Source organism: Rhinopithecus bieti, unplaced genomic scaffold, assembly GCF_001698545.2.
Source record: "Rhinopithecus bieti isolate Rb0 unplaced genomic scaffold, ASM169854v2 scaffold_13348, whole genome shotgun sequence".
Lineage (NCBI taxonomy): Eukaryota > Metazoa > Chordata > Mammalia > Primates > Cercopithecidae > Rhinopithecus > Rhinopithecus bieti.
Window position 1 is genome coordinate 5,833,876 of NW_016808764.1, and position 9,883 is coordinate 5,843,758.

At 43.3% G+C, this 9,883-nt stretch overlaps 1 long non-coding RNA gene across 2 annotated transcripts in view; it reads right to left on the bottom strand.

The window, feature by feature from the left end:
- Positions 1–329: 329 nt before the first annotated feature.
- Positions 330–9,883, bottom strand: part of LOC108538846 (uncharacterized) — a 41,794-nt gene continuing 32,240 nt past the window's right edge. Inside the window, exons 4-5 of one of the 2 annotated variants that reach the window (XR_001888205.1) lie at positions 4,729–4,972; positions 330–415 (exon numbers count right to left, since the gene is read on the bottom strand). This is a non-coding gene — a long non-coding RNA (uncharacterized LOC108538846). Of the gene's footprint in view, positions 416–1,967; positions 2,047–4,728; positions 4,973–9,883 lie in introns of those variants that run through there. The other variant, XR_001888206.1, reaches the window with a different exon arrangement.

Sequence of the window (9,883 nt, forward strand, 5' to 3'; positions counted from 1 at the left end):
TAGTTGATATCTAAGCATGAGGCATTATGAGCAGCATCTTGAAACTGCTTGGTCCCTGGACCTATAGCTGAGGTTTGACTCAGCTACAGAATACTGACAGCGGTGCCTGTCACAATACTATACAGTTGTAGTTAATACTTAATAAACACTACTATGTGCCAGACACTATGCTAAGCACTTCATATGCATTTGATCCTCCTTGCATCTTGTAATAAGCAGCAGCCATGACTATTTATTTTTACAGGTGAAGAATCTGAGGCTCAAAGAAGTCTGGTACCTGTCCAATTGCCCACAGATTGGTGGAACGATCTTGTTCCAGAGTCCACATTTCATATTACAGGAGACCTTCTTGAATCTCTTCACTGGGGACAAGTCTGGGCCATTGCTCCTGTCCCAGCTAGGAAGCCTGAGAAAACTAAGGAAACAATAGAGATTAAGACAGAAGTCTGGCCAGGTGCAGTGGCTCACACTTGTAATGCCATCATTTGGGGAGGTTGAGGTGGGAGGATTGCGTGAGGCCAGGAGTTTGAGACCAGCCTAGGCAACATGGCAAAACCCAGTCTCTACTAAAAATACAAAAATTAGCCAGGCGTGATGGTGCAAGCCTGTAGTTCCAGCTTTTCAGGAGGCTGAAGTGGGAGGATTGCTTGAACCCAGGAGATGGAGGCTGCAGTGAGCTGAGATAGTGCCACTGCACTCCAGTCTGGGAAACAGAGTGAGACTCCATCTCAAAAAAAAAAAAAAGAATTTAAGGTTAATGATCACTGTCCAGGTGTGGTGGTGCATGTCTTTAATCCCAGCACTTTGGGAGGCCAATGCAGGAGGATCACCTGAGCCCAGGAGTTCAAGACCAGCCTGAGTAACATGGCAAAACCTCATCTCTGTGAAAAATACAACAATTAAAAAAAAATTAGCTGGGCGTGGTGGCGTGCACTTGTAGTTTCAGCTACTCAGGAGGCTGAAAGGTGAGAGGATTGCTTAAGTCTGGGAGGTTGAAGCTGCAGTGAGCCATGATTATGGCACTACACCCAGCCTGGGTGACAGAGTGAGACACTGTCTCAAAAAATATAATAATAATCACTAATAGAATTAAAATAAGATGTGGAACTTCCAAGTGGCTAGAAAAGGGATAAAAATCAATTATGCAAAATAAATAGAAAACATAAAATAGGATGGCAAGGACACCATGAAACTTATCAATGGTTACAGTACATGTGAATGGGTTAAATTCCCTCATGTAAAGTCAAAGACTCTCGGAGATGCTCTGACTTTTGCTTTATAAAAGCAAAATCAGCTACATATTACTTACAAGATATACACACACACACATACACACACACACTTGTTTTGTTCCATTTTTTAAATTAGAGATAGAATCTTACTTTGTCACCCAGGCTAGAGTACAGTGGTGTGATCGTAGCTCCCTGCAACCTTGAACTCCTGGGCTCAAACGATCCTCCTCCCTTAGCATACCGAATAGCTGGGACTACTGGTGTATGCCACCACATCCTGCTAATTTTTTATTTTTATTTTTGTAGAGACAGGAACTCACTCTGTTGCACAGGCTGGTTTTGAACTCCTGGACTCAAGTGATCCTCTTGCTTTGGCTTTCCAAAGCACTGGGATTATAAGCATGAGCCAGCACACCCAGCTGAGATACATTTTTTAAAATAAAAGAAGTTTTGAAAATAAAAGGATGGGAAAAGTATCAGACAAATGCTAAGAAAATGAAAGCAAATGAGATTGAGATCAGGACTGGTACAGGAATGGGGGTGGATCTGGTTCTGGGTTGGGGAATATCAGTGAATCCAGTTACGAGAAGACAGGAAAGGAGACCAATGTGGATGTTAAAAGCTTGATAGAAATAATACTAAGCCAACAGAAGCCTCACGCTGTCCACTGAGCTGTTCCTAAATATTGTCCTAGTTTGTCCCATGCAGTGTGACAAGCAGGCTGTTTCTCCTGTGTCCAGACTTGTTGGATTGGCCCTTATATGTGATGTTGCCTCCAAGGAGCTTTCCTCGCTGTGAACCCTGGTTGCATCATCTGAAACAGAGTGAAGACTAATCTATGACCAGGACTTCCCAGCCAGAGGCACCAGTCACAGAGAACCACCAGGACAGGATCTGGTGCCTCCCTTAAGATCCAGTATGCCCTCCCAACAACTCAGCCCCACACTTGCTCTGCCCCAACCTTTGGCTCAGCCAGTAGCTGGTGGGGACATTGTGTTTTTCCCACCCACGTCCTCACTGATCACATGTTGGTCCTTAGCATGAACAGGGTAAGCTATGCTTCCAGGTTCCTGTCCACTGGTCAAATCACCCCCATGCTATGTTGGTGCATTCTTGCCAGACCAGCACTGAGACGTTTATGACCCCAATTTATTGCCCACTTATGGCCAATCAGGCATGGAGCTAAGTGCTTTACAGATACAGTCTCATTTCATATTCACACCTTTCAGCAACTCTCTGGAGAAGATACTGTTATGATCTGGTTTTTTGTGTTTTTTTTGTTGTTTTTGTGTTTTTTTTGAGATGGAGTCTCACTCTTGTCGCCCAGGTTGGAGTACAATGATGCAATCTCGGCTCACTGCAATCCCACCTCCCAGGCTCAAGCGATTCTCCTGCCTCAGCCTCCCAAGTGGCTGGGGTTACAGGCGCCCACCACCGTCCCCAGTTAATTTTTGTATTTTTAGTAGAGACGGGTTTTGCCATGTTGGCCAGGCTGATCTCAAACGCCTGACCTCAGGTGATCCACCTGCCTCAGCCTCCCAAAATGCTGGTATTACAGGCATGAGCCACCACACCCAGCCACGATCTGTATTTTACAGAAGAGGAAGGAGTTGAGGTTCAGAGAAATTACAGAACCTGTCCAGAATTTCCCAGTAGGAAAGGCATAGATAGAACCAGATAATAATCCCAATCTGTCTTCTGGAGTCTGAGTTTCTTTTTTTTTTTTTCAACTTTTAGGTTTAGCAGGTACGTGTGCAGGTTTGTTACATGGGTAAATTGCGGTCACTGGGGTTTGATGCACAAATTATTTCATCACTTAGGTAGTGAGCATAGTACCAAGAGGTAGTTTTTCAACCCTCACCTTCCTCCCACCCTCCACCCTCAAGCAGGCCCCAGAGTCTATTGTTTTCCCTCTTTGTGTCCATGTGTACTTTGTGTTTAGATCACACTGTCTAAGTAAGAACATATGGTGTTTGGTTTTCTGTTCCTGTGTTCATTTGCTTAGGATAATGGCCTCCAGCTGCATCCATGTTGCTACAAAGAATATGATTTCATTCTTTTTTATGGCTGTATAGTATTCCATGGTGTATATATACCTCATTTTCTTTATCTACTCCACTGTTGATAGGCATCTAGGTTGATGCTATGTGTTTGCCATTGTGGATAGTGCTGCAATGAACATACACACGGGTGTGTCTTTTTGGTAGAATGATTTATATTACTTTGGGTATGTACCTAGTAATGGGATTGCTGAGTGAAATGGTAATTCTATTTTAAGTTCTTTGGGAAATCTCCACACTGCTTCCACAGTAGCTGAATTGTGATTTACATTCCTGAGTTTTTAAACTGTTGTGGTCTTTCGGGTTTTTCTTTATCCTGCACGCAATGTAAACATCTTATGGTTGTTGTGGTCTTGTTTGTTTTGGTAGGCTCTCTTGCAAGTGAATCTTTTCCCTCGATATGTATATTCATATTCTTGCATCATTGTACATAGGTTCAGAAGTGTAATGCTATGAGTGCTTTTTTAGAGCATGCTTTTTTTTTTTTTCCTTATTTTCTTGGCTCTCTTTCCCTCTCTCCTTCCTCCTCTTCCCATGGGTCCCTCCCAGATAACTAATAAAAATCAAGTGCATGACCTTCTATATTTTTCTTTTCTTTCTTTCTTTTTTTTTTTTTAAGATAGGATCTCACTCTATCACCCAGGCTGGAGTGCAGTGGCAGGATCTTGGCTCACTGTAACCTCCATCTCCCAGGTTCAAGCGATTCTCCTGCCTCAGCCTCCCAAGTAGCTAGGACTACAGGCGTGCACCACCCTGCCTGGCTAATTTTTGTATTTTTAGTAGAGATGGGATTTCGCCATGTCTCAAACTCCTGGCCTCAAGTGATCCACCTGCCTCGGCCTCCCAAAGTGTTGTGATTACAGGAGTGAGCCACAATGCCAGTGTCTGGCCTTTCTTTCTTTCTTTCTTTCTTTCTTTCTTTTTTTTTTTTTTTTTTTTTTTTTTTTTTTTGATAGAGTCTCACTCTGTTGCCCAGGCTGGAGTGCAGTGGCATGACCTCAGCTCACTGCAACCTCTGCTTCCTGGGTTCAAGCAATCCTCCTGCCTCAGCCTCCCAAGTAGCTGGGATTACAGGCATGTACCACCATACCTGGCTAATGTTGTATTTTTAGTGGCGATGGGGTTTCACCATGTTGGCCAGGCTGGTCTCAAACTCCTGACCTCAGGTGATCCTCCCACCTTGGCCTCCCAAAGGACTAGGATTACAGGCGTGAGCCACCACTCCCGGCCATTTTTCTTAATTCTTATGTAATTCTATTCTCTTCTCATCCCCCCAGCACCTCTCCTTCTCTCTGTTTCTCTCTAACACACACACACATGCCGTATATGCATACGCATACACACACATTGCATATACATATGCAAGTTTTTTGTAATTTTGTCCTTTTTTAAACAAAAATATAGATTCGTTTTATACACATTTTTTCCTTTCTTACTTTTTCCACTCAATGATGGCTTGTGGAAATCCTTCAGATTATCCAGTGTGACTCTAATCCATTATTGTAATGGCAGCATAACATTTGGTGGTACAATAATGGTGCCTAATGAATGCACCAGTACGCGTTCTCCCACTCTGTATTGATGGGCAGTCACTGTTTCTGCATTTTGCCACAATGCTGCAGTAACTTCCTGGTACTCATCTCTTTGGGTCCTGATGCTTTTCTTTCCAGGGGACGAAGCCTAAAGAGTAGGATTGGATTGAATATGTATTTTCATTAAAATTCTGAATACATAGAAAAAAAATTCTGAGCATAAGTTTCCAAGTATTACAATTCCAAATATTACTTCCCCATTGCTGCTACAACAAATTACCGCAAATGTGGCAAATGTGGTGGTTTAAAACAGCGCAAGTTGCGGGGTGTGTTTGCTCATGCCTGTAATTCCAGCATTTTGGGAGCCCAAGGTGGCAGGACCGCTTCAGCCCAGGAGGTCAAGACCAGCCTGGGAAACATAGCAAAGCACTGTCTCTAAAATGTAAACAAAAGGCTGAGCAAAATGGCTCATGCATGTAATCCCAGCACTTTAGGAGGCTGAGGTGGGTGCATCACTTGAGGTCAGGAGTTCGAGACCAGCCTGACCAACATGGTGAAACCCCATCTTTACTAAAACATACAAAATTTGCTGGGCATGGTGGCACATGCCTGTAATCCCAGCTATTTGGGAGGCTGAGGCAGGAGAATCGCTTGAACCCGGGAGGTGAAGATTGCTGTAAACTGAGATCACGCCATTGCACTCCAGCCTGGGCAACAAGAGTGAAACTCCATCTCAAAAAATAAATAAATATATAAAATAAAATATAAACAAAAGTAAAAATACTTTTTTTAAAAAAGCAGCACATACTTATTATTTACAGTGTTGGAGATGAGAAGTCCTAAAATTGAGGGGTGGGCATGACTGTGTTGCTCCTGGAAGCTCTAGTGAGAAACTGTTCCTGGACTTTTCCAGCCCTAAGGCTGCCTGCGTTGCATTCTTGCAGCCAACTTTGTGATTATATTGAGCTTGCTTAGATAATCCAAGAAGATGTTCCCATTCCAAGATTCTTAAAAATCATATCTGCAAAGTCCCTTTTGCAATGTAAGGTAATACTTTCACAGCTCAAGGAATTGGGGTGTACACATCTTTGGGGGGTCATTATTCACCCTATACAAAGTGCAAATGAATAAAAGATAAATCTCCCTCCCTCAACGACTCCGAGGACTTTAATCCTCCACCCATCCATTATTTCCGATTTCCGATGTGTTCTTCCAATGCGAGCTTGTTCAACCCACCACCCATGGGCTGCATGCAGCCCAGAGCAGCTTTGAATGCAGCCCAACACAAATTCATAAACTTTTTAAAAACATTATGAGATTTTTTTTGCTATTTTTTTTTAATTTTAATTTTTATTTTTTTTGCTCATCAGCTATCATTAGTGTATTTTATGTGTGGCTCAAGACAATTCTTCTTTCATTGTGGCCCAGGGAAGCCAAAAGATTGGACACCCCGTTCTAATATTTTATGTAAACTCCAGTAGATATTTATGTTTGTTATATTTTACAAACGACGGCATAGTATATACCCTGCTTCCTGTCCCTGACTTCGTTTCATTTAACTACACATCTTAGTAATTATCCCATTGCCAGACCCTTAACCAATGAAGTTACAGGACTTAAAAAGAAGTCCAGTTTAGCAGGAAAAAAAAAATGTAACATTCAGATAGCAGGTGCTAGAAAATCAGGCCATGTCAGGGATACTAACAGGTGGATGGAGTCCCAGGCCTAGGAACCCTGGCACTGTTTGGAATTCCAAGACGTGGATCAGTTGCAGGAGCTGTGATATCAGAGAGCTCCAGCTACTTGGGCAGGTTCAAGGGCAGGACCTGGGTGTTTGGAAAGAAATGGTGAGAGGTAGGAGGAATCTGGTCCTAGGCAAGTTACCAAAACAGGCAGTCAGGAACAGATAACTCAACAACCACAGAAACAATTCCACAAATATTTACTTAGTGGCTGCTACTGGCCAGGTGCTCAGCTGAATGCCGGTTTCTATCTAGGATGAGACAGGCCTGATCCAGGTCCTCCCACACCTTCATGGTCAGGTAGAGAGACTGTTGCTATCAATATAGTCAGTGCTGTGGTTGGGGAGGAAAGAATTCTTTGGGATAATGGGGGTGGGGAAGGAGAGAACAAATAATCCAGATATATTTATCAGGGTAGGCTAATTGCTATAGTAGACAACCTTCAAATCTCAGTGGCTTAATATAATAAAGTTTATTTTTCACTTATGTTACAATCTAATGCTGGTTGAGGAAAGGGTAGATGGGACTCTGCTCCACATAGTCATTCAGTGACCCAGGCTCCTTCTATCTAATGGCTCCACTGCCCTCCCGTAAGAGTGTCAGTTCCCTGTCAGATTATCTGCATCCACCTGGGGGAGGGAAAGAACACTGTGGAAGACAACATGGAAGGTTTTCATAGGACAGACCTTGAATAGATATACATCATTCTACCCACTTTCCATTGGCCAGAATTCAGTCACTTGGTCTCACCCATCTGCATGGGAGCCTGGGAAATGTAGTCCAACTATGAGCCCAAGAAGAAAAAGAAACAGGGTTTGGTAAACACATAGCAGTCTGTGCTGTACCAGACTTGGGAAGATGGGGAAACTCCCTGGAAAAACGGTTTCTAAGCTGATACCTGGAAGATATGTAAGAGTTATCAGGATGAAGGAAAGGGAGGAAGGGAAGGGCAATGTTGACAACAAATAGATCAATGTAAGCAAAAATGAAAAGCATTGAAAATCATGGTATGTTGAAGACAAGAAGGATGTTCTGTCTGTCTAGAGAGCAGAAGGCAAGCCATGATGGTGGAGCAATCACAGGGGCTAGACCAGGCAGAGTATTATAAGCTGGGTCAAGGAATTTATCCCAATAATGATCAAAGCCATGGAAGGATTTGAAATTCAGGATAAATTTACATTCCAGAAAAATGTATCTCATTTGTATATGGAAAATAGATTGGAGGGAAAAAGCAGAGAAGATGGCAGGAGACCAGCTGTCAAGGTGAGAAAAGATGAGAGTCTAACCTACAGGAGTGGCTGCAGAAGGCAGTGAGAGTTCCAGATATCAGGAAATGGAGTTAGAGGATTCATAATGGATGGGATGTGCAACTAAGCAAAAGAGATGAAGAAGGATGCGGGCTGAGTTTACCTGTGGGATAACTGAACGGCTGGTGATTCCATTAGCCAAGAAACACAACCACCCCAGCAGTTTGGGGGGTGGGGTTAGTTTCACTTTGGACTTGTTAGGTTCGTGGTACCTACAGGACATTTAGAGAGCATCGCTCTGTAGTCAATCTTTTCTTTCTTTCTTTCTTTCTTTCTTTCTTTCTTTCTTTCTTTCTTTCTTTCTCTTTCTTTCTTTCTTTCTCTCTCTCTCTCTCTCTTTCTTTCTTTCTTTCTTTCTGTCTCTCTCTCTCTTCCTTCCTTCCTTCCTTCCATCCTTTCCTTTCCTTTCCTTTCCTTTCTTTCCTTCCTTCCTTTCTTCCTTCTTTCTTTTTTTTTGTTGGGGGGGACAGAATCTCACTACGTCACCCAGGCTGGAGTGCAATGGCACAATCTCACCTTAGTGCAACCTCCACCTCCCAGGGTTCAAGTGATTCTCCTGCCTCAGCTTCTTGAGTAGCTGGGATTACAGATGCCCGCGAACACGCCCAGCTGATTTTTGTATTTTTAGTAGAGATGGGGTTTCACCATGTTGGCCAGGCTGGTCTCAAACTCCTGAATTCGTTCGTGATCCACCCACCTTGGCCTCCCAAAGTGCTGGGATTACAAGCATCAGCCACCGTGCCTGGCTTCTTTCTTCTTTTTAAGAGATAGGGTGTCATTCCATTGCTCAGGCTGGAGTGCAGTGGTATAATCACAGCTCACTGCAGCCTCGAACTCCTGGGCTCAAGCGATCCTCCTGAGACTATAGGTAGGTGCTACCATGCCCCGTTAATTTCTTTTTAATTTTTGAAGGGGTCCCAACTATGTTGCTCAGGCTGGCCTTGAACTGGTGGCCTCAAGCAATCCTCCTGCCTTGGCATACCAAAGTGCTGGGATTAGAGATGTAAGCTGGACCCAGCCTTGTAGTCAATTGTATATGGGCCTAGAGATCAAGAAAAAGATTCAGGCTGAGGACACAGTCATGAGAGTCGATAAGTTCATTCCAGGGAGAGGAGGAAGGAGAGAAACATGAGAAAGAACGAGGCCTGGGCTGAAACCCTGTGGAATGCCAACATTTAAGGAGTGAGCAGAGGAAATGGAGCTCACACAGGCATCTCATACAAAGCAGTGTAGCATATGAGGACAGAAGACAATGAGAGCATGACATCATGAAGATCAAGGAAAGAGACAATTTCACAAAAGCATGTGCAGGCAACAGCGTAAAACTTGCAGAGAGACAAACTAAATCAAGGACTGAAAACCGTCCATCAGTTTTGGACAGAAAGGAAGTTGATGATGTTGGTAAGAGCCAGATTGCCCTGGATTGACGAGGAAGGTTGATGAAGACTGCTCACTCGGGAGCATTGCTGTGAAGGAATGAAAGAATTCGGAACAGTGTCAGGGGAGAATTTAGTGTGTCCATGCAAGGTATTCCTTATTTTAAGATAGAAGATGCAGCCGGGCGCAGTGGCTAACACCTGTAATCCCATCACTTTGGAAGGCTGAGGCGGGTGGATCACTTGAAGCCAGGAGTTCGAGACCAGCCTGGCCAACATGGTGAAATCCTGTCTCTACTAAAAATGCAATAGTTAGCCAGGCATCGTGGCACACACCTGTGATCCCAGCTACTTGGGAGACTGAGGCATGAGAATTGCTTGAACTCAGGAGGCAAGGTTGCAGTGAATGAAGATCACTCCACTGGACTCCAGCCTGGGCAACAGAGCAAGACTGCCTCAAAAAAAAAAAAAAAAATAGAAGACACCTTTCCTTGACATCTTGTCACTTTGTAAGCCCTTTGGAACTTAGACATCTTCAAAGAGAAAAGAGTGAAGATCCCAAAATTCATTAATTTAACAAATATATATATTATTTATATATATATAACATATATTATATAAATATAAATATATA